The sequence below is a fragment of the Muntiacus reevesi genome, chromosome 15, assembly GCF_963930625.1.
Source record: "Muntiacus reevesi chromosome 15, mMunRee1.1, whole genome shotgun sequence".
Taxonomy (NCBI): Eukaryota; Metazoa; Chordata; class Mammalia; order Artiodactyla; family Cervidae; genus Muntiacus; species Muntiacus reevesi.
In genome coordinates this window covers 16,011,267-16,034,455 of record NC_089263.1, presented here as the reverse complement: position 1 = coordinate 16,034,455, position 23,189 = coordinate 16,011,267, and the positions used below count along the sequence as shown (strand labels likewise).

The window sequence follows — 23,189 nt, the reverse complement described above, 5'->3', positions numbered from 1 at the left end:
TTCAGAGGTGGGGTGAGGAAAGAATATCAGTCTAGAATATATTATGATGTCAGAATTTTTAAAGCACTCAAAAATAATGGGAACATGTTGAAATGAGAGAAGAATCAATTTCAAGGGAATCTCAATGACCAAATGTGGTAAGATTTGAACACTACAATCAAGCAATTATTAATAGGTAATTATTCAGAAGTTTGTACTGATATAAGTAAATAAAGGAAGAGCTCTTCGTTTGAGTAGAATTCCAGTTAGTTAAAACAGAAAAAGTGAAGGAAAATAAAGTTATCATTTGTCAAATATAATAGTAATTGTTTTAAGCCAGAATCATCAATGGATGCTAAAATTAGTGGGTAATGATGAGGAATAGAATATTTACATAGACTTGTGTCTGCATAAGATACTTATCAATTTCAAATGGAAATAATTAGTATACTTATGGTGAAGAAACTCAGGAGGTACAACCTTAATCAACAGATCAAAGATAACATCACCACTAGAAAAATATATGCACTGAGAAGGACACAACATCACATATATGATGCTTTTGTCAAAATTACAGAATATAAATTTAATCATCAGAAAAACTCAAATTAATGTGTACACTCCAAATAACAGACTGACACTCAACAAGCATGTCCAGATCAAGAAAAATAAAAAAGGATGATAAGTTATTCTAGATTGGAGGAGATTAAGAAGACATGAACATGGGACTTCCCTGGAGGTCCAGTGGTTAACACTTTGCCTTCCAATGAATAGAGTGCAGGTTCAATTCCTGGTGGGGGAGCTAAGAGCTCTCAGGTCTCACAGTCAAACATATAAAACAGAAGCAATATTTAATAAATGCTTTAAAATTGGTCCACATCAAAAAAATCTTTTTAAAAACTTTTTTTAAAAAATGATGTGAATACTACATGCATTAGGGAAATTATTTTTATTGGTGCAATTGATGAAATCTGAACCAATAAATACTAGTGCCTTGATGTTATTTTCCAAGTTTCATCATTATACTGCAGATATGCAAGATGCTACAAAATGGGTTAAAAAATATGTTTATGTATACACACAGGGCTTCTTGTACAATTATTACAACTTTTACTTTTCTGATAGATGTTTATTATTTCAAAATAAGTGCTTAAAGAATTTTTAAAATTTTAAATTTAAAAAAGAAGAAATCCTATAATTATTAAAAAATAACAGATAATTTTTAAAACTCAGAAATAACTCAATAAATGGTTACAAAAAGAAATTTTAATTTTGAAAATGAAACCTAGAGTAGAAAAAATGAGTGAATCAATCCAATAAATAATGCCTTATAAGAAAAATGTGAAAAAAAATTTAAACCTAAAAAAAGTGAAAGTGAAAGTCGCTCAATCCTGTCCAACTCTTTGAGACCCTATGGACTATACAGTCCATGGAATTCTCCTGGCCAGAATACTGGAGTAGGTAGCCTTTCCCTTCTCCAGGGAATCTTCCCAGCCCAGGTTGCAGGTGGATTCTTTACCAGCTGCGCCACACAAGGGAAGCCCAATTCTTAAGAATCAAAGAGGTAAAAAGGATTTAGGAGAAACTGACACATAGTGAGTGGCACATTGAAGACAGGCAGACAGTGACCCACGCAATAAGGGCGTGTAAGAAGGAAAACAAGGCCAAGGATCAGAACAAATGCTATACTAAAAGCACTAAGAAACCTATACTGAGAAAACTCACATAAAATAGTTAAAAAATTAAAATCACATTGCAATAATTTAATATGTATCTGAAATATATAATATTGATCCAGAACCAACATCAAGACATAATCTAGTAATATTATTGGATTTTAAAGGAGAAACAGAACAAAACAAAACTCATTGGGGAGCAAGACAACAAAAACACTGTACTGAAAGGAAAAATTAGGTTATCTCTTTTGGCAGCAATGCTTCAGAAGAAAATTGAATAGTGATATTCAAGGAATTAAATAAGACATTTAAAGAAAGAAAATATGAGACAAATCTGTTTGTATCCAAAAAAAGTGATCCTCAGATACAACCAGGAACAGACACATTATTATTAATATTCAAGAACCCAAGGAATATTATTCCCATGATCCTGTCCTAAGAAATACATTAGACAGCAAACTCAGATATGCAAAATGATCAGAGAGCTATGGATATTTTAAATTTTTATAAAAGTAACCTGTGGATATTGATGCCACAGAACTCATTTCACATTAATATTACAGTTCCCTCCACCGGAAGTTGAGCCCTTTGAAGGTAAAAGATAGCATCTTGTCACATCTCTGAATTCCCAGAACCTGGTACAGAGCCTGACCCACTGAAATTATTCACTTAACGCATATGATTGTGAATAAGACAGCATTTAATTTAAATTTTCTAATTTAAATGTTGTAAATGAAGTGTGCTTAATTAAATGCTTAATAAAGCAAAATCAATTGTGAAGCAAAACAGTTTTGAGTTGCAAATGTTTTCTGACATCACAAAAGCAAAAGCAGATTATGCCCAGCATTTATTTTTGTCTTAGTTGTCATGTCTGTGATGTAAGATAAAATTAATACTTTTATTCATTTAATAGTGAAAGATCCCATTACTATAAGAAAAGTAACAAGGTACACCCCATCTTTTTATGTCAGACCAGAGGGTCATAATAGCTGGTTTTCCTCCTTAGCACCATCATAACTAACATTCACTGAGTGCCATTGTTTTGTTAAGGGGTTCTATGCATTATCTCCACTGATCTTCACAATAATCCTATAGGCACTGTTATTATAATTGCCACTTTGCAGATGAGGAAATAGAGGTTTGGGACAGTTAAGTAATTTGCCTAATTAGCAAAGGTACATTAGTTTCTGAATTCAGAGTAAAAGGCATAATACAGAAGAAGGTTATGTTATAAAAGTCTTAACCACCCTATCCTGTGGCAGATCAACTCAATGTCCTCAGGGGATGGAAGGTGGGGAAGAAACCTACAGAAATGGGCCATCTTTGCCTCCCACACCTACATGAACCAGAGTGTTTCAGCTTGTGTCTAACTTGCACATTGAAGGTTAGAGTCAAACTGTGTTTGAAGAAAGGATTACGATGTTTAACACGTTAATAATTGATGGCTTGTGAGTCTAGTGTCATTACTCGATTCAGCCTTAGAAATCTATTGACAATTAGCCCCCAGTTTTCTCATATGTAAAATTAATTCTCCCCTTCATGCTTGACAAGTTGGTGTAAGGTATAAACATTTTATTCAAAAGATGAAAGCATTGTATAAAACCATGTATTATTCATTAATTCACCATATATTTATTGTTACAACATCTATTGTGTGTCAGATACTATTCTTATGCTGAGGAATACAGTCATAAACAAGCCAGACTAGGGATTTACATTCTGGGGATTATGATCAAGTGGTAATTAAAGACAGGCAGATGTCCGTCATATTTGTTCGTTTTTCAGCACAGTGACCAGCATGTGGTAGGCAACCAATTCACCATGATTGAAGGAACTCCCCATTCTACTGCTGAAGACTATTTCTTCTCTGGGAAGCTACTATCTAAATTAAAACCACAGCTTAAAAAAAAAACAAACTGTTAATTCAAGAGATTTAATTATGGGGTATTGATTTTTTTCCCCTGATCACCTCTGTCTTGGCAGGCTCTCTGTACTGCTACAGTCTAAAAATCTCTATGCCTTCCTTGTTAGAGACAAACTCTTGATGAAAAAATTCCATGTAAAATTCAAAACCATAACACTGAGAAAAATAAAAATTGTCTTTTCTAAAACTGCAATTTATTTCATTCTCTTATCCTTAATGCAAGTGCTAATAAATTTACAGCTGAGATATCCCCCCAAGATCCAGAAATTAGAGTCCTTTAATTAGACCAAATAACACCCCATGTTTTTCTTCCTGAATGGAAAAAATCATAGCTCTTTACTTGTTCTCTTTTTCTATGCCTCTGAGGCTTCTTTCACATTAAGGTAATTTTTTGTTATGGACCAGAAGGTATACAGGACATTTACAACTCCCTGATGAGTTATAAGCCAAAAGATACCTCAAGAGAGTAAAACTCTTCCCTCTCCAGCTAACTAGTAGAGGTAGCAAGGAAAGTGATTCTCTGGCTTTCTCCAGAGGATGTCAATGTGTTTAACTCTGGTGTATAATAAAATTCAGATAAGTCTCTTGGGGAAAGAAACAGAGATGCAGAAAAATAATTTCTGCTGATTGGGAGTTTCAGTAGCTAGAAACATTCACCTCATTCCCTGAAAGCAACTCTGTCAGTACTATCCTAGATAAAGGTAAGAAGAAAGTCATCCAGCAAGTCTGGTGTTTCTTCTTCTTAAAGTCCTGGCAGGAGAAAGTTGAAAGATTGGGAGGATACCACTTACAGTGCTAAAGAGAAAGTTAGAAAACAAACTGAGATTTAGTCTTGGTTTGGACACTTGTTTCTATGGGATCTTAAACATGTTCCTTAATGTTGCTTGACTCAGAGTTGTTTTTTGTTAAAAAAAAAAATTAGGACACAAGATCTTTAGCCCGGATAACTCTCCTTTAAAAATTGACTATTCTAAGAAAAGATAAAGAGAGAAAAAGAGATACACAAGAGGAGAGGAGATTATAGAGGTGGGTTATACAATTTTACTCTTTGGAACACAGATTCCTAAATGGAAAAATTACCTAAGATTTATCACCTCATAGGTGAATTGTAAAAATTGCCTCCACAACAGCTTTCTCATCTCTTATTGCTCATAATGTTTCTCTCCCAAACTGACATAATTCTAAACTGATACTTAAATTCTTCCAATGACTTACCATTATCTACAGGAGGACATGTAAACTACTTTGATTGACATTCAAAATCTTCTACAGACTGATCTTGGTTCATCAACCCAACTCTTGGTAAGCATTCTTATTTGTATCATGAGCAAATACTGTCCTGAACTTTTAACTAACTAAACTACATGCAGTCCCATCACTTTCTGGCAAATAGAAGGGAGACAATTGGAAGCAGTGACATTTTCTTTTCTTGGGCTCCAAAATCACTGAGGATGGTGACTGCAACTATGAAATTAAAAGACACTTTCTCCTTGGAAAGAAAGTTGTGACAAACCTAGACAAGCAGAGACATCAATTTGCCAACAAAGGTCCATATAGTCAAAACTACAGCTTTTTGAGTAGTCATGTATGGATGCGACAGTTGGATCATAAAGAAGGCTGAGTGCCAAATAATTGATGCCTTTAAATTGTGGTGCTGGAGAAGACTCTTGAGAATCCCTTGGCTAGCAAGGAAATCAAACCAGTCAATCCTAAAGGAATTCAACCCTGAATATCTACGGGAAGGACTGATGCTGAAGCTCCAATGCTTTGGCCACCTGATGCGAAGATCCAACTCGTTGGAAAAGATACTGATGCTGGGAAAGACTGAGGGCAAGAGAAGGGGGTGGTAGAGGATAAGATGGTTAGATGCCATCACTGACTCAATGGACATGAGTTTGAGCAAACTCCAGGAGATATTGAAGGACAAGGGAACCTGGTGGGCTATAGTTCACACAGTTGAAAAGAGTCAGACACAACTGGGCAACTGAACAACAACAAACTACATATTTAGATTATAAGTCCGAGAAATACAATATTTCCTGCCATCTCAGTAAACAAAGGATGTCACAGCCATCAATGACTGCAGCCCTCCAAGGTGAACATATGAGCTCTGAGGAAACTCAGGGCTGAAAACAGTATCTGCCAACTGGCATTCAGCAGACTGCAGCCATTCCCCAAGGAATGAGCCCTGAGAAAACTCAGCATGTGAAAATGTAGGATACTGATCCCAGACAGCTGAGGTGCATATCAAAGGAATGATTTCAGTGAGCCCAGACTCTTGCACCTTCCCATACAAAGAAAAGTGATAAATACCTTAACTTGGGATATCTGATTTTCTTTAATTAACAGTAACTTTTGATATTCAGTTTCCCTGCCCTTTTTTGCAAAATTCCTATATATCTTACCTCCCTTCTTGCCTCCTTGGAGCAGTTTCTTACAGCTATCAGAAAAGCTGTCTCCTAGGCTGCAGTCCTCATTTTGCCCCAAATAAAACTTAACTCACAACTCTCACAGTGTGCAAACTTTTTTCAAGTCATTGGAGGATAAACTGTCCTTTTTTTTTTTTTTTTTTTTTTAATTTGCTTCCAAATTTATTCTTAGTAATCTTACTACTGCCTAACACAAACCCAGTGCTATAAGCAAGACAGATGTCCTGGTTGTTTCCAAAACAGTCTGTGCTCTCCCAAGGATCAAATACTCTCTCCTGATGGCATCATGTCTGAAATCTGATCCTTTACTTTTCTTTTCTTTTCTTAGTCTACCCACCTTTCAAGAAACTTCTCAAACACTGCCATGTTCAAGAGACTTTCTTCGGCTACTCCCATGTACAGCATCAATTTTTACAACTTGTGAACTCCTTAGGAAAACAAAATGTTGAAAAATTTGTGTATAGTCAGGCTTCCCTGGTGGCTCAGATGGTAAAGAATCTGCCTGCAATGCAGGAGACACAGGTTCAATCCCCGGGTTGGGAAGATCCCCTGGAGGAGGAAATGGCAGCCCACTCCCATATTCTGGCAGGGATAATCCGTTGGAAGAGGAGCCTGGTGGGCTGCATACAGTCCTTGGGGTCATGAAGAGTGAGACAACTGAGCAACTAACACCTTCACCTTCACTAGTGTATAGTCAATAGAGGCAGGACTGGTGCTGGAACCTGCCATGTATATTTGGCTAAATTATTTAACCTTGCTGAATTTAAGAATCCTTAGTATTAAATAAGAATGATTCCTATCCCTCAATCTCTACCTAAAGGAAATATTAGTATCCAAGTCACAGATTTTTGTTTGTCATTTCTTAGAATTAAGTGACATACCATACTGAAAGGGAGACAGGCTGGGACCTGGGATTCTTCACTGCAGGGTTTCAATGCTTGCACCTGGACAAACCTCTCCTCTAGCAACAAAATAAAAAGAAACTGTATGAGACTAAAAATAACTGGATGCCTGCACAACTGGGGCAAATTCTGGGCAAAAGATATAAAGAGACCAAAAAATAACAACCGCCACTCCTAAAGAAAGTGAAAGTTGCTCATTTGTGTCCCTTTTGTGACCCCATGGACTGTAGCCCACCAGGTTCTTCTGTCCATGGAATTCTCGAGGCAAGAATACTGGAGTAGCCATTCCACCTTCTCCAGGGGATCTTCCCAATCCAGGGATCAAACCCAGGTATCTCACATTGCAGGTGGACTCTTTACCATCTTAGCCATCAGGGAGCAAAATCTGGGTATTCAGAGCGAGAGCAGGGTGCCACATATGCACACACCACCACCAGAGGGGTGGGCAGGACATCTAAGTCACCTTCTTCTCTGACCCCTGGACACACCCTTACCCTCATCCTAAGTAAGGATCCAGCTTGCCCCTCCTTCGGGAAGGAGCAAGCAAAGGAAACTTGTTTGTTCTCGCCCCCACCACTGCAGCAGGGCTCAAAACATAGCCTTGTCTGAATTTCTTGACTGGCCTCCAGTCAGCTTCTGTTGACTGGGGAAAGCCAGAACCCTGATGATAACAGGCACTTAACAAAATGCTTAGTAAATGCTCAGCGACAAAGAATAAATATTTGACTTTGTTAAAACAATTACTTACAGCATTCACGTTTGCATCACCCTCAAATACTGTCCTGAACTTTCATTTAAGTAAGCTATATGTGCTTATACTTAGATTATAAGTCATTGGAGGACAAACTACATTTTGTCTGTTTATTAAATCTGCTTCAGTCCTTATCATCATGTCCTACATTCAGCGGATTTCAATAACTGTGTTACAGACACGCTTAGAGACAAATGAGACTATAAATATAGGAGTGTTTTCCTTCCTTTTTCTTTTAGATTTTCAGTAAAGCATGAGAAGTAAATAAAAACAACAAGAGAAAAACTGTATTTTTCACTTAATCCTCATAACAGTCTCCATTTCAAGTCTGGAAAAAAAATGTAATTCAGAAAGTTTACGTAACTATCCACAGTCATACATTTCAAGGATGAATGTGAACCCAGGTTTTTCACCAAATTGAAAAATAGGTGGCCTAAAGGAAGTTTGGAGATTCATTTCCCTAAAAAATAGTCTTCTGGTATCTCCTTTATTGTTTGTCCTCATTTTCTCTTGACATACTCCACAAAGTTTCATGCGGAGAGGTTTGCTGTTGGCTTGAATCTTACCCTGACCCTCTGCAGCCCATTTATTCTAGATTCCCCCATACCCACAAGGGATATGTTATCCACCTCAGTGGATGTCCAAAACCAATATATACTATTTTTCCCTAGCATCACTACTTCTGTGCTTTGAAGCAATTATTAAGTAAAGTAAGGCTTATTTGAACACAGCACTGTGATATCATGACAGTTTATTTGATAACCAATATGGCTACTAAATGACTAATAGGCAGGTAGCATATTCAATGAGGAACGCTGGACAAAGGAATGATTCATGACCCAAGAGGGTAGAGTGTGACTGCTTGAAATTTCATCACACTTGCTCAGAAAGGCATGCAATTAAAAATTTATGAATTGTTTATTTCTGGAATTTTCAATTTAATATTTTCCAGCCATATTTAAACTCAGGTAACTGAAACTGTGGAGGAAAAAAAAACAGATAGCAGGGGACTGCTTATATTATTCAGCTAAATTACACACACATACAGTGCCAAGAAGTTAAAAAGGCAAAGGAACTATTCATTAGATTTTATTTAAAAAGGATGAAACACTAACGACTTTCTCATTATTCTCAGCAAATGGCTCCCCAATTTCTTTGGCTTCTCAAACCAAATATCTTATAGTCATCTTTGGATGTCTCCTTATTTCATACCCCTAATCTCACTTGTCAGCAAATTGTACAGACTCTGACTTAAAATATATATGCAGACTGACTATGTCTCACCACTAGCTTCCTCAAAGATATTTCCTAAAAAGTTTGAAATTACTTTACTTTGGATCTTATTTCCATTAAGACTCAGAATAAAATCAGACAAGTTTCTCATGGCAGCTTGACTTCATCCTTTTATTCTGGGAGTTATTTTAGCAATATGAGAATTCAAAATATCTTTATAGCTAGGTCTCATGAACCAGAAAAAAAAAAATGCTATCTTTGATCTACTGTATATTTTAAATGAAAAATATACACTTCAAGCTAAAGATAATTAATATAACATTTACACTTCTTTATCAAGGAGAGCAATTGTCAAAATTATATTTTATAGGAAAAATTCTCCTATATAAGATAATATCTGTTCTCCTTCTTTCTCACCCCTCTTCCAAGGTAAGAAAACACAAATAAGTAAATAAAACATAAAGAAATAAAATAAAAAGAAAGAAAACATAAAGAAACCATAAAACATTTTATTTCTTTATTTATTTCTTTTATTCATTCAATGCCAATTATTTTAGCCTATGGCAAGAAGCAATCCTTTGGATAACATTGCATTGCTTCCCCAGCATCCAGATTGGGTAACCACAATCAACAGGAAGGTGTTGTTTTCTCCTTTCATTCTGTCATCTGTTCTTAATTTACATTTTATTGGTCTCTAACAAGGATAGTGTAGCAGATGGCAAGGGAAATCTAATTAGTGATGTCTTGCAAGTTGTGTCAAGACTCTTCAATAAGGTTGTTTTGTTGAAAAGCCATTGGAGGAGTGTTAGCTCTGTCCCCTGATTACAGGCAAAAGGAATCAGCAGCACTGGTCTTTATTGTACCTACTTCAGAGCTTGCCACGTGAAAACAGTTTTTTAAAAAAACAATCAGAGGCAATTGCTGAATATCATGGCTGTCCGAGGCAGAGAACAGCAGTTGGACAAACAATGAACTAACCACAAAATTCAAAACTAACATCTGGGGACAGAAATGCCTATAGAGGAACTTGAAAAATAATCTCAAACTCTTCTGAGAATATACATGCAGAGGATTGTGTGAATATACAGGTCTGTGCATGCCTGTGTGCATGGCTCAGAAAACACCTAAAAAAGTCCTAGGCTCTCACTTGTGACTAACCTTGAGTTTCTGTACAAGTAGGTAGTAAAGAATAAAGCCTAGTTGTTAGTTTGAACTATTGATGGCATGCCCCCAACTTCCTTGCAGGCCCCTCAGCAGAGGCTATGAACATCAACAGGCACCTAAGAACATCACTAATAATTAAACAACCACTAAGCTAGCCAAGCAGAGAGTTCAGTGACCACATATGACAAATAATATGGGCTTTAGAAAATTAATTCAAAAAATTTGCTAAACAAATGACAATAAATCCTGGCATAGAGGATAAGCCTGATTTCCAGAACTAAAGCATTATATTATTTAAAATTTCTACTTTTTATGAGTCATGCAAAAGAGAGAGAGAGAGTAAAGAAGAAAGAAGAAAGTAAAAAGTATGGCTCATACATAGGAAAGTAAGCAATTAATAGAAAATGTCCATGTAGAAGCCCAGATATTACATTACCGAGAAAGATTCAAAACAGCTATTATAGGTATGTGTAGACGCACAGAGTTGGCCATGACTGAAGTGACTTAGCAGCAGTAGCAGCAGCATATATGTTCAAAGGAATAGGAAAACTGGATATGAAGAACTAAAGGGAAGTATGAGATCCATGTCTCAACCAAAAGTCATTATCAATGAAGAGATAGAAATTATACAAAAGAACCAAACATAATGTCCTGAGTTAAAAAGTACGATAACTGAAATGAAAAATTTACTAATGGTGCTCAATAGGAAATTTGAGCAGACAGATGAAATGAAATGAATTTCAATGAAATGAAAGACAGTTCAGTTGAAATTGTCCAATCTCAGGAACAAAGTTAGCAAAATAGTGCTCAAAATTCACCAAGCCAGGCTTCAACTGTATACAAGAACCATGAAATTCCAGATGTTCAAGCTGGTTTTAGAAAAGGTAGAGGAACCAGAGATCAAATTGCCAACATCCGTTGGATCACTGAAAAAGCAAGAGAGTTCTAGAAAAACATCTACTTCTGCTTTATTGACTATGCTAAAGCCTTTGACTGTATGGATCACAATAAACTGTGCGAAATTCTTCAAGAGATGGGAATACCAGACCACCTGACCTACCTCCTGAGAAATCTGTATGCAGGTCAATAAGCAAGAGTTAAAACTGGGCATGGAACAGACTGGTTCCAAATAGGAAAAGGAGTACTTAAACGCTATATACTGTCACTCTGCTTATTTAACTTATATGCAGAGTACATTATGGGAAATGCTGGACTGAATGAAGCATGAGCTGGAATTAAAGTTGCAGGGAGAAATATAAATAACCTCAAATATACAGATAACACCATCCTTAAGACAGAAAGTGAAGAAGAACTAACAATCCTCTTGATGAAAGTGAAAGAATACAGTGAAAAAGCTGGCTTAAAACTCAACATTCAGAAAACTAAGATCATGGCATCCGGTCCCATCACTTCATGGCAAATAGATGAGGAAACAATTGAAACAGTGACAGACTTTATTTTGAGGGGCTCCAAAATCACTGCAAATGGTGACCGCAGCCATGAAATTAAAAGACACTTGCTCCTTGGAAGAAAAGTTATGACAAACCTAGACAGCATGTTAAAAAGCAGAGACATTACTTTGCCAACAAAGGTCCATCTAGTCAAAGTTATGGTTTTTCCAGTAGTCATATATGGATGTGAGAGTTGGACTATAAAGAAAGCTGAGTGGTGAAGAATTGATACTTTTGAACTGTGGTGTTGGAGAAGACTCTTGAGAGTCCCTTGGACTGCAAGGAGATCCAACCAGTCCATCCTAAAGGAAATCAGTCCTGAATATTCATTGGAAGGACTGATGCTGAAACTGAAACTCCAATACTCTGGCCACCTGATGCAAAGAACTGACTCATCTGAAAAGATCCTGGTGCTGGGAAAGATTGAAGACAGGAGGAGAGGGGACGACAGAGGATGAGATGGTTGAATGGCATCACTGACTAATGGACATGAGTTTGAGTAAGCTTCAGGAGTTGGTGATGGACAGGGAAGCCTGGCCTACTGCACTCCATGCGATCACAAAGAGTCGCACACGACTGAGCAACTGAACTGAAGTGAACTGAACTGAATCTCAGGAACAAACATATGAAAAAGTATTTAAAAATGAACAGTTTCAGAAACTCTTAGAACACTACAAGCATACCAGTATATACATAATAGAAGTCCCAGAAAGGAGAAAAGAGAAACACAAAGTATAGTTAAAGTAATAATGACCAAAAATGTCCCAATTTAATGAAAAGTATTTATTTACATATTCAAAAAACTCATCAAACTCTATGACCAATAACTCAAAGGTCACACTTAGACAGCTATGATCAAATGAAAAAAGTTTTGAAAGCAGTAGTATAGAAGTGACAAATCCTATAGAAGAAATAAACAGTAATATTAGAAGCTGATTACTCTTTTCAGAAACAATGAAGGGCCATGAGATAGCATACTTAACGCTGAAAGAGACTGCCAACTAGAATGCTAAAAGTAACAAAACTATCCTTTTTGAAGGAAAAATGAAGAAGAAACTAAGATAATACTAGATAAACAAAAATTGAGAGAAGTAATTGCTAACCAATATGCCCTATAAGAAATTTTGGACTTTCCTCCTGGCTCAAATGGTACAGAATCTGCCTGCAATGTGGGAGACCTGGATTCGATCCCCAGGTTGGGTAGATCCCCTGGAAAAGGAAATGGCAACTCACTCCAGCATTCTTGCCTGGAGAATCCCATGGACAGAAGAGCCTTGTGGGCTACAGTCCATGGGGTTGCAGAGAGTCAGACACAACTGAGCAATGAACACACACACACACATAAGAAATTCTAAAATTCTAAAGGAAGATCTTCAGGTTGAAATGAAAGGAGATTAGAAATAACAAGAATACACATGGAAAATGTACTGTTAAAGGTAACAATATAGGTAAATGCAAAAGACAGTGTAAATATATTTTTAGTTTAACATTTTTCTCCTATCTAAAACACAACTGCATAAGTAATAATTATAAACTGTGTTGATGTGCAAACAATGTATAAAGGTATGATTTGTATAATCATAACACGAAGGAACAGGGGATGAAATGAAATTCTGTGTAAGCAAAAATTTATATACTGGTGTAATTCAGTTTGTATTAATCTGAACCAGATGGTTAAACATCAAGGTATTAATTAAAACCCCCAAGGCAAAAACAGAAAAGAACAAAAAAAAAATTACAAAAGCAATGTCAGATTAAATCTAACAGTAGATGGCATTTATTTAACCCAAAAGGTGATAGTAATGGAAGAATGGAAAAACTAAAAGATTGAGGGCAGGAGGAGAAGGAAGTGACAGAAAATGAGATGTTGGATGTCATCACTCTCAATGGACATGAATCTGAACAAACTCCAGGAGATAGTGAAGGACAGAGAACCCTGGCATGCTGTGGTTCATGAGATCACAAAGAGTCGGACATGACTTAGTGACTGAACAACAACAAAAACAATGACATAGAAAACAAATAGCAACAGGGAATAAATAAATTTTCCATATCAGTAATTACATTGAATATCAATTGATTAAACTGTTCAATCTAAAGGTAGAGATGAATAGATTTTTTTTTTAAAGTAAAGGTTAAAGCTATATATTGCCTACTAGAAACATACTTTAGATTCAAAAACATGATGGCTTAAAAGTAAAAGGATGGGAAAAGATACACCATGAAACCAGTAATCAAAAGAAAGAGACTGAGTGACTATACTAATATTAAACAAAATAGACTTTAACTCAATAATGATTATAAGAGACAAGACGAAATATTATATAATGATAACAAATCAATTCATCAATAAGATATAACAATGTAAATATCCATGCACAAAATAAAGGAGTAGCATAATATATGAAAATATCTAAACTAATCAAAATGAGAAACAGATACTTCAATAATAATACTTGGAGATTTCAATTCCTCACTTCCAGTAATGGATAGAACAACTATACACAAGATCAACAAGGAAACATAAGGCATACATAAAAACTCCAGAACACTTGGAACAATACAGCAAAACTATACAATTGGTAAAAACTATAAACAATACCAGAATACTTGGTACAATATAGCAATATGCACACTTTCTACTGAAATGCACATGGAAATATGTGCCAAGATAGATCACATGATAGGCCATAAAATAAGCCTCAACAAATTTAAAAGATTCAAATCATACAAAGTATGTTCCAGGATCAAAAGTAGATCAAGTTTGAAATCAATAACAAAGGAAAATTTGAGAAAACTCACAAATATGTGGAAATTAAATAATCAATGGGTCAAACCAGAAGAAACAAGGGAAACCAGAAAAATCACTAAGAGAAATGAAAAGAAAACAAAATGCACCAAAAGTATGGGATAAAATGAAAACTTTGCTCAGAGGCATATAGTCGCAAGTGCTTACATTAAAAAAACAAAAAAAACCAAAAAAACACTCAAGTCAATAACCCAGCCTTCTACCTTTAGAAACTAGAAAAGGAAAGAAAATCATACCCAAAGCAAAAAGAAGGAAGGAAATAATAACAATTAAAACAGAAATCAGTGAAACAAAGAATGGAAAAACAATAGAGAACTCAATGAATTAAAAGTTGGTTCTTGGAAAATGTATAAACCTGTAGCTAAGAAGACACAGTAAAGAACGAGAGAGAAAGTAAATTATTAAGATAAAAAATGGAAGAGAAAACATTATTATTAATCTTACAGAAATTAAAAGGTTTATAAGGAAATAATACAAGCAAGGGCTCTCCAGGTGACACAAAGTCGTAAAGAATTTGCCTGCCAATTCAGGAGACTTAAGAGATACTAATTCAATTCCTGAATTAGGAAAATCCCCTGGAGGAGGGCATGGCAACCCACTCCAGTGCATGGCAGCCCTGGAGAATCCCAAGGACAGAGGAGCCTGGAGGGTTACTGTCCATAGCGTCACAAAGAGTCGGACGTGACTAAAGCGATTTAGCAGAGACACATCACATAAGCAATTATATACCAACAAATTAGAATATATAGAGGAAATGGACAAATGTTGGGAAAGATGAATCTGCCAAATCTAAATCAAGGAGAAATATAAAATTTAAATATATCTATAATAAATAAAGACTGAATTCATAGCTTAAAAATTCCCCACAAAGGAAAGGCCCAGACCATATGACTTCACCCGTTCTACTATACATAAATGCTACTATACATTTAAAGAATTAGCATCAGTTATTCACAAATTCTTCTAAAACATAAAAGAGGCGGAAACACTTCCCAACTTTTTCTTTGAATGTGTATTACCCTGATACCAAAACCAAAGACATTACAGAAAACTTGATATCAATACCCCTTATAAATACATCTAAAAATTCTCCAAAAAATACTATCACACCAAATAAAACACTATATAAAAATGATTATATCTGTTGTTCACAAACAAGTGGAATTTATTCCAGGATTTGAAGGTTTGTTCAATATGCAAATTAATGTTAAAAATCAATCAATGTAATATACCATATTAATAAAACAAAGGACAAAACACCATACATTATCAACTCAGGAGATACACAAAATCATTTTACATATCCAAATCCCTTTCATGGCTGAAAACACTCAAAAGAAAAAAAAACAACTAAATAGGAGGGAAACTCTTCAACATAATAAAGCATATCTATCAAAATCCCACATCTGTTATCATACTTAATGGTGAAAGACTGAAATCTTTCCCCAAAGATCTATAATGAACCAACGAAGTCTGTTCTCACCACATGTTCTCAAAATTGTATTGGGAATGCTAGCCAGAGAAATTAGGCAAGAAGATGAAATAAAAAGCACCCAGATTGGAAAAGAAGTAAAATTATCCTTATTGGCAGATAAAATAATTCTGTATATAGAGAACCTACCAATAAAACCAAAATAGACCTAATAAACAAGTTCAGCAAGAACACAGGTTGCAAGAACAATATGCTAACTAACATCAACTGTATTTCTATATACTAGCAATGACTGACCTGAAAATAAAATATTAAAACAATGCCATACATCATGGAATAGCATCATTAAGAATGAAATACTTAGGGACAAATATAACTGAAAAAGTGCAAGACATACACTTCAAACTATAAAACATTATTGAAAGAAATTAAAGAACACCTAAATACATGAAACAGCATCCTTTGTTCAAGGATTTGAAGACTTAGTATTGCCAACATGACAATATCCATCAGATTGATCCAAAGATTCAATAAAATATCTATCAAAATTCTACCTGACTTATTTCTTTCTTTCATAATTTGACAACCTGCACTTAAAAGTCACATGCAATACAGAATACATAAGACAATCTTGAAAGACAAGAATCAAGTTGAAGGACTCCCATTTTCAAAACAACTACAAATGAGGGAGAGAAAAATAATCTTTTCCAGAAATAGTGCTAGGAAAACTGAATACCTAAACAAAAGAATGTCTCTGGACCCCTATCTCATATCATACACAAAAATTAACTCACAATAGATTAAAAGCCTAAATACTAGAACTGAACTACAAAACTAGAAAGAAACATTGTATTATATCTTTATGACCTTGGGTGAGGCAATGGTTTCATATTATCAAAAGCAAAAGTGACAAAACAGAGTAGATAAATTGTATTTTATAAAAAATTAAAATTCTTGAGTATCTAAGGACACCCTCAAGAAAGTAAAAATCAACCAATTCTATTCTAAGGAGAAAATATTCACAAATCACATATCTGATAAGAAAAACCAATTAAAAACTGCACAAAGTATTTAAATAAACCTTTCTCCAAAACAGATATACAAATGACCAATAAGTACATGAAAATATAACCACTTAGGGACTAAGTGATAACTAAGCTAGTTATCAGGTGAAGCTAATTCAAAATGAAAATTAGATATCATTTCACACCCTAAATTAAAAAGCATGCCTAAAATTAAAAAGATTAAAGTGTTAGAGAATGTATACAAATTGAAAATCTTACACATTCTAGTGGAATAAAAATTTTTGCCTATTTTGCAGTAATCTTGCAGTTACTTAAAACATAATAGATTCCCCACATGACTCCACAGTTTCACTCCTGGGTATATACCTAAGAGAACTGAAAAAATATCTGCACATAAAATATTGTACATGTATATTCATATAAGTGTTATTAATAATGACCAAAAAGTGGAAACAAGACAATTGCCTATCAGTGAATGAACTGATAAATCAATGTGATATATACATACAATGGAAAAAATACTGAGCCTTAAAAAAAAAATAAAGTGTTAAAAAACAATGAGTGAATGAACCATAACACTATGTAACGTGGAAGAGCCATACATAAGACTACATGTTACACAACACTATTTTCATGAAAAGTCTAGAATCAGCAAATTCATAGATACAGCAGGTACATTAATGATTTCCAGGGACCATAGGGAGAGAAGAATGGGGAAAGACAGCTAATGTGTATGAGGTTTCTACTGGGGTAACAAAAATACACTAGAATCAGACAGTAGTGCTGGGTTGGACCACTGTGAATATATAAAATCTGCTTGATTGTACACTTGCTATGGCTGAATTGCATAATATGTGAATTATATCCCAATTTTAAAAATGCAATTATAAAAACTGGGAAAAACTATTACATACTGAAGATACTCCATTAATTAGTTCCTTAATCACTATCATCATATGCCTATGTATTTGCATATAGAAACTTGGAATAGCCTGTCCTCAACTTTTAAAATTTATTAAGAATCTGTTTGAAAATTAAGTGTAAAGGAGTCTGACAAATGATGTTAGAAATTCTTAACTCCAGCTTGCTTTCCAAATTTTCTCATACATGATGAGGCTTTTAAAAAATCTAACTTATTGAGTGCATTTTTTTTTAATAATTTTATTTATCTATTTGGCTTTGCTGGCTCTTCGTTGCTGTGTTGGCTTTTTCTCTAGTTGTGGCGAGCAGGGGCAACTCTCCAGTTGCAGTGCCCAGGCTTCTCACTGCAGGGGCTTCTCTTTTTGGGGAGCACAGGCCCTGGGGCAGCTGGGCTTCAGCACACGGGCTCAGCAGTTGCAGCTCCAGGGCGCTAGGGCACTGGCTCAGTAGCTGTGGCACATGGCTTAGCTGCCCTGAGGTATGTGAGATCTTCCCGCACCAGGAACCGAAACTACGTCTCCTGAATTGGCAGCCAAATTCTGCACCTCTGAGCCACCAGGGAAGCACCTGAATACAGCTATTTTAAGAATGACATCACTATTGGATATCTTATTTCTGCTTGTTTATTATTAAAGTTCTTGCTTAAATTATATCAGGTGTTTCAACTTGTCCTCAAATCCCTTACCTGTTATATGACTCTTCAATATTCATTTTCAGAGATCAATCACAAAGTGCTGGAAAGTTTTTCAAAACCTGATGACAATCAGGAAGCCAGGAGACAAACTTTTCCTCCACAAACATGGGCATCAGTAAAGGATTTTCTCAGCCAGCTCCATAAAGCTCTTGAAAGTATTGGTCGCTCAGTCATGTCCAACTCTGTGACCCCATGAACTATAGCCCACCAAGCTCCTGTCCATGGACTTCTCCAGGCAAGAATAATGGAGTAAGTAGCCATTCCCTTCTCCAGGGGATCTTACCAACCCAGGGACCCAAGCTGGGTCTCTTGCATTGCAGGCAGATTCTTTGCCATCTGGGCCACCAGGGAAACCCATATAATGTTCTTAAGTTCCACCTGTGTGATGGATGTTTATTTGTTTATTCTTCAGAAAAAGAAAACAGTGGCACTGTCTTCAGTTGTTCATTTTGCCTGGCAAGTCTGCACGGCAACAAACACCTTAATTATCCAGCTTTCTCACAACTAACAGGAAGACTGTTCAAAGCTGCAATTGACAAGCTCTTGAAATAACCATGGGAGTTACACCTGAAAAGCTGCAAGGTATTAGCAGAAGACATCCTTACTGCTGTGAAAATGCTAATTAATTTGATCTCTCAGAAGAGCAAGGAGCATTCCCCTGCTTCCCACCATTTACATAACAATTCAATGTTTCTGTGCTAACTTGGACCCTGACTGCTAACCAGGTCACTACCTTCACTGAACACCTTGTTGACAGTTTAAGACAGCAGAATGATTTATTTACAATTTTAACTTCCTTCAATGCATTTAAAATGCACACTTCCTGCTAGCTAAATCCAAGCTCAAAACCTCAAGTATGAGACTAGTGCTGAAATGAACTACAATACTAATTAATGGAGGTTGCATTTTTTGTCTGACATTTCACAATGAATGGGTTTCCAAACACTGAATCACAACTGTTTAAAGTTGGGATATTTTTACTCTGAATCCCAACTGTTTAAAGCTCCGACCCAGAAATCGTGTTTGGGGAACTTTTTCTCAATTCTTAAAATATTCCCTTATTTAATCTCAGTTTCACTGCTTCTATTTCATTTTGTTCTAAATTGTAGTCATAGACCTCAATTTGGGGCTTCCCAGGTGGCTCAGTGGTAAAGAATCCACCTGCCAATGCAGGAGATACAGATTTGATCCATGTGCTGGGAAGATCTCCTGGGGAAGGAAATGGCAACCCAATCCAGTATTCTTGCCTGGAGAATTCCATGGACAGAGGAGCCTGGCAGGCTACAGCCCGTGGGGTTGCAGAGTCAGATACAGTTTAGTGACTTAACAGCAGAAGCAGCAGCAGGCCTCAGTCTTTCTCAAACCCACACATTCCCCTCTCCTGGAATTTCAGTGTATCCCAAATCTCCAGACCTCCTGCTTCTTTTAGGATAGGTTAGACACTTCTCAGAACTAACAATGGTAGGTCTTTCTACTCTAAGCAAAAGTGACCATTACTTGGTTTTGCCGTCAACTATTCTGTGAACAAAAATTTCTAGGATACGTATCAGTGTGTTTAACCATTTGTAATAAATAAGAACTTCATTTACTATTTATAAAAGTAGTGGTCCCTTGACCTCCTCTGCTTAAAAATTAGAGAAGAGAAGCTCAAAGTAGGAGTCATTCTCTGTTGGGAATGAGGGGCTTGGCTGACGAGGTGTGACTGTTTGGGCAAGGGTTCTAGGAGACACGCCATTTCTGAGAATTTTGACCCAAGTCCTCTCCTATTTCCAATAAAAAAACGGAGGGTATGAACTCTTATGGTGATGTTGTGAAACGAAAATCAACATGGAGTCAATATTGTTAAGAGAGTTCTCTAATATGAAGCCATCACAGAAGTGTGACTTATGCACTTCTCAGTCCAGAGAGAATCTGACCTTTTGAGCCCTTATTGTCTTAATTGACGCAGGCATTAGAACATCTATCTACCCAATGGACCCTTAGGCTAAAATAACTCGTGACAGCTTAACCCTTAAGGACAAATACTTCCTTTCTTTCTTTTTTTGTTTAAATAAGAAAAGTTTTTTTTAATTATTATTATTGATTTTTATTGAGGTATAGTTGCTTCATGGGCTTCCCTGGTGACTCAGATGGTAAAGAATCTGCCTGCAGTGCAGGAGCCCTGGGTTCGATACTGGGTTGGGAAGACCCCTTGGAGGAAAGCACGCGACCCACTCCAGCAGTCCCGCCTGGAGAATCCCCATGGACGGAGGAGCCTGGCAGGCTACAGTCCATGGGGTCGCAAGAGTCAGACACGGCTGAGTCGCTAAGCACAGCACAGCACAAGCTTTCTTCACAATGTGCTGGTCTCTGCTGTCCGTTGACATGAATCAGCTATCTGCCCACATCCTTTCTGGATCTCCTTCTGGTCTAGGTCACCACAGAGCAATGAGCAGACTTCCCTGCAGTACAGCAGGCTCTCACTAGTGATCTGCTTCATGCATAGCAGTTTGTACATGTCAGTCCCAACCTCCCAATCCATTCCACCTCCCTGTGCCTGCCTTGGCATCCATATTTTTGTTCTCTGCATTTCCGTTTCTATCTCTGCTTTGTAAATAGGTTCATCTGTACCATTTTTCCAGATTACAGTGCTGGAGAGGGTATGGAGAAAAGGGAACTCTCTTGCACTGTTGGTGGGAATGTAGACTGATACAGCCACTACGAAGAATAGTATGAAAATTCTTTAAAAAACTAAACTACCACATGACCCAGGAATCCCACTATTCAGCATGTACCCAGAAAAAAACAATAATTCAGGAAGAAACATGCACCCCAAGGTTTACTGCAACACTATTTACAAGAGCCAGTACATGGAGGCAAACTAAATGTCCTCTAACTGAAGATGCGGTACATATACACACAGGACTATCACTTAGGCATAAAAAGGAACAAAATTGGGTCATTTGTAGAGATGTGTATGGACCTAGAAACAGTCGTACAGAGTGAAATAATTCTTTCCTTATGCCAGCGTACAACCTTGTGGTTTTTGCTTTTATAAAACCCTGATTCTTTCTCTTCCCTGGAATACACTTTCAGTTTTACATGAATCTATGTCTCCTGAATTGCAGGTCTTAAGACCTCCAATAAAGTCTTTGCTCTTTGCAGCCTTTGTACTGATTATTGTTCAACAGTACTCCTTAGGGGCAGAGTAAAAAGGAAAGAAGTCTTCCCTGGTGGCCAAGTGGTAAAAAATTCACCTGCCAATGCAGGAGACACGAGTTCAAGCCCTAGTCAGGAGGTCACATACCAAAGGAGATGTCAACCCACCCCAGTATTCTTGCCTGGGAAATCCCATGGACAGAGGAGCCTGGCAGGCCACAGTCTTTAGGGCTGAAAGAACTGAATACAACTTAGTGACTAAACAACAACAACATGGAAAGAAAAAGTTCAAGTCCTACTTGGCACTGACATTTGCTCCATGTTCTATTATCCCTTTAACAAACTCTTCTGAGTCCCAGCCTTGGTTTCTCACAGCTTTACAGAAAAATGATGTTAAATTAGGGAATATTCTTGAATTTTCCCAAATTGTCAATGATTATCCCTGCCAGTATCATGCTTTCTTTGTAAGAATAAATAAAAATAAAATGAAATACACCTTGCAATTCTCCAATATTGCAGGGATGTGTGAGGATTAGAAAAAACACATACGGTATGGAAACAACATAAACAATAAATGAATTATATAAATATAAACTAATGCTGTTATTTTATCATTATTTGAAGATTTAATCTCCTCACAATGCCAGTTTCTAAAACATACAATCAGTCAAATCATGAGACAAACCTGAGAGAAAAGTCTGCAAACATCTGGTTCAAATTTCTCAGTGATGGATGAAAAACACTTGCTGGAGCTAAAGGTTTTTTGTGTTAATTCTGATTCTAAACTATTTAATGTTATTGAAGAAGAATTTATGAGACAATCTCTTTGCACAAAGCACTGTGATAGATACTAATGATCTTCAAATGCAAAAGTGCCTTAAACATAATCCTAACTAGTTCACAGTCTAGTTACTAAGGCCTGCCTACCCAAAACCATAAAACATGAAGGAGATATAATAAGGATATAGAAGCAATTAATTCTGAATTGGGGGTCAATTATAAAGAGGAAAGCATAACAGCCATTTATAATTTATAAGTTAATGTGCTATGTCTCCCTGGGATTTTTCTAATTATGAAATGAAGGACTCTATCATCTGTTAATAGAATTTCCAGTGTCTGCAAAATCTTAATGGAAAGTATTTTTGTTTAAACACAGAAGACTGAATATATGCATCCACCCATTATATCTTCAAGAATACCCCTCTAAAATTACTGTAAAGGATTTAAAAATATCTATAAATCTTCAAACCTACAGAAAGTAGGAGAGGAGATGACAACAGGCAAGAAATATCTAAATATTGAGAGATGGAAAGCAGATGGTCTGGTGGTATGTGATTTAACAGATCAGAGATTTCTCAAACTTATATACCAAAATGAAGTAAGCCAAATTACAACAGAAAAGAAAAATCAGAAACTGAGTGTAAAATGTGTCTCTGAGATGCAGAACAGACTTGTGGACACTGTGGGGGAAGGAAAGAGTGGGACTAGTTAAGAGAGTAGCATTGAAACATGTACATTACCACATGTGAAATATACAGCCATTGGGAATTTGCTGTATGAAGCAGGGAGCTCAACCCAGTACTCTGCGACAACCTAGAGAGGTGGGATGGGGTTCGGGGTGGGAGGGTGGTTCAAAAGAGAGGTGACATATGTACACCTAT

General features: G+C 36.4%; 1 protein-coding gene across 1 annotated transcript in view; it reads right to left on the bottom strand.

Moving 5' to 3' along the window:
* Positions 1–23,189, bottom strand: part of AGBL1 (AGBL carboxypeptidase 1) — an 889,948-nt gene that overhangs the window by 429,033 nt on the left and 437,726 nt on the right. The window lies entirely within an intron of this gene.